This window comes from Triticum aestivum, chromosome 3B, assembly GCF_018294505.1.
Source record: "Triticum aestivum cultivar Chinese Spring chromosome 3B, IWGSC CS RefSeq v2.1, whole genome shotgun sequence".
Lineage (NCBI taxonomy): Eukaryota > Viridiplantae > Streptophyta > Magnoliopsida > Poales > Poaceae > Triticum > Triticum aestivum.
Genome location: NC_057801.1, coordinates 31,516,690 through 31,519,186, shown reverse-complemented (window position 1 = coordinate 31,519,186; position 2,497 = coordinate 31,516,690). Strand labels below are relative to the sequence as shown.

General features: G+C 38.8%; 1 long non-coding RNA gene across 1 annotated transcript; it reads right to left on the bottom strand.

Moving 5' to 3' along the window:
* Positions 1-244: 244 nt before the first annotated feature.
* LOC123064541 (uncharacterized) lies at positions 245-2,282 on the bottom strand. Its single transcript, XR_006430725.1, has 5 exons — positions 2,176-2,282; positions 1,634-1,757; positions 682-765; positions 459-578; positions 245-327 (listed from the first exon to the last, which is right to left on the bottom strand). It is a non-coding gene; the product is annotated as an uncharacterized lncRNA (long non-coding RNA).
* Positions 2,283-2,497: the final 215 nt, after the last annotated feature.

The following is a 2,497-nucleotide window of genomic DNA, read 5'->3' as shown; positions in this document are numbered from 1 at the left end:
AATTCAGATAGTAAATATTAATACAGAGATCCAGAAGTGTTGACACAACATCAGTTATACACAAGCGGTGTGGTTCTTTTACTCTTAGGAATAGGGTAATCATATCAGCATCAAGATATCGTGGATGTTACAGTTATGTATGTCATACAAATCAGTCTTCAGAATAAAGAACATCACAGGCTCTTCCAACACCAGCATGCAAACTGTCCAGGCGACATAAAGCATACAACAACAACATTTCAGTTACCTATGCAGAAACTTGCGGTGGAAATCACTTATGACGGTGTAGTTGATGAACCGTTTCGGTGTCTTGGTCTCTCCATGACCCTGCATCTTAAATACAACATCATCATCATCCTCCCACATGCAACAAACACATGTATATGATTAACCTCACAATAAAGCATGACAGCATTACTTTATTTAAAAAGGATAGCCACAACATAAAAGAAGCATACAATATAATATAGTAGGCAGCATTGTTACTTCCACGTCGAAGGAGCAGAAGTTATTCATATTGATCAGCGGGTTTCCTCGCATTAGCTCAGACTCCTTCATCTTGGTCTCTTCTTCTGTTGCTGATACTCATGCAGCAAGCATACGTGATTTCACATTAATTCTCAAAACCTAAAGAATATAAGTGCGCCTCAAAATGATAATATAGAGAAGAAAACAACAAACCTTTCTAAGCCTGTCATCAGCTCTTTCCTTTTTATTCCTTTAAAGCCCCGCATTAGTGCCTCAGTGTAACCGTCATCGTCGTCGCTGAATATAGCATTCAATTAGATGAGTAAGACAAAGAATGAGTAAAGATAATCAGCTGAACTACAATACTGGGCTCAGATAAACAACTCTGTTCCAAGAATTATTGGGAGAATTACTACATCATTGTTGTTTGCTATTTTACCATATGTTTTGTAGTAAACATAAACATATTCCATTATAATGAAAAGCATGCTAGCTATGTATTATCCAATTCCAAAGTTTATGAGAAATAACACATATTGGACAATTTGAGCCACAATCCATATTACAATTTGTCCATGCAGTTAGAAGACGTGTCAGTTAATCCCATCCATATGCGGGAACAAGAAGATTGCCATCAGCATTTTGAATGGGTGTGATTGACAAACTACTGAGACAGAACTAAACAGACCTTTCACCATCACTATTGAGCTCCAAGTCAGAGTCGTCTGCATCAATTTCACGTGCAGCTATCTTATCTAATTCAGTTTTGAAGTTCATCTCTACTACTACAATAGATTACCATAGAATTCAACTTGATTCAATTTCATTTCATAAATGAACTACGCAAAGTTAAGAAGATGTAGAAGGAAACTGACGCAAAAAATGATGTGGATTGAACATCCAACCAGATTTAATTCTGGGCATGCACATTAAATGAACTACGCAAACTTAAGAAGATGTAGAAGGAAACTGACGCAAAAAATGATGTGGATTGAACATCCAACCAGATTTAATTCTGGGCATGCACATACAGTTTGAACGACCAAATAGACAAACCAACAGTGAAGTGATGTGTATCATGTGCATACAAATGAGAGTCGTGCGTGTTCCAGAAGAGAGGGGGCGGGGGTGGGGAGGGGGCGGGGGGCGGGGGGTTGAAGTTCACCAGCCGCTAGGAGGGGGGAGGAGACGAATCCACCCCATGAGAAGCAACCGTCCATTGAGAGGCACGCCATCCACCATTAGTAATAGTGGGCTCGTCAGGGACGGCCAAGGGTGCAGGACTGGCACTGACAGACACAAAAGCCTTATTAGTAGAATTTCAAATCAAACATGAGAGGGAAATTAAAGGCAAAGGAAGATGCATACAGAAAATTGAGGCATTTTAATTAGCAATAGAAGTGAAAGGCACCATTTTGATTAATCCTTCTGTCCAAACAGAGATAACGTTGTACTACACAAACAGAGATAATTACGCTTTCCTCTTGAGGATTTCAAGATATATTAAAGATTCAGCTTTTGTTACAATTCCATCAATGCAATTTTCACAACTTTCCTCTTGAGGATTTAAAGATATATTATAGGTTCAGCTTTTGTTTCAATTCCGTCAAAGCAATTTCACATCTGATGCTCCATATATACGACAGAAATGCATAGTAGTTATCTAACAACTTGAATCTGTATAAGAAGGTGAGGTTAGAAGATTACCCTTTTGTTACTTGGCATCAGGGACTCCCAATTTGCTTGGGGTTTCTTCTCCATCTGCGACCTTCCATCCCCTGCTTGTGGTTGTTTCACCTGGTGCCTTCTAGTAATCACAAATCAAACCGTAAGTAAAGAAACAGAGAGAGAAGCAATAACCATGAAGAAAGTTTCAGTTTTTCTCACACCTAATCAATTATTGTGATAGATGCGCTCTAGCAAGCAAATTCAGGATCTATCCTCTACTCTCTGCAGAGAAACAAGTTTTTTTATATAAGAAAATCTAGCAAGCAAGCGAGTTCAGGCGAAAACGAACAGAGAGTACTTG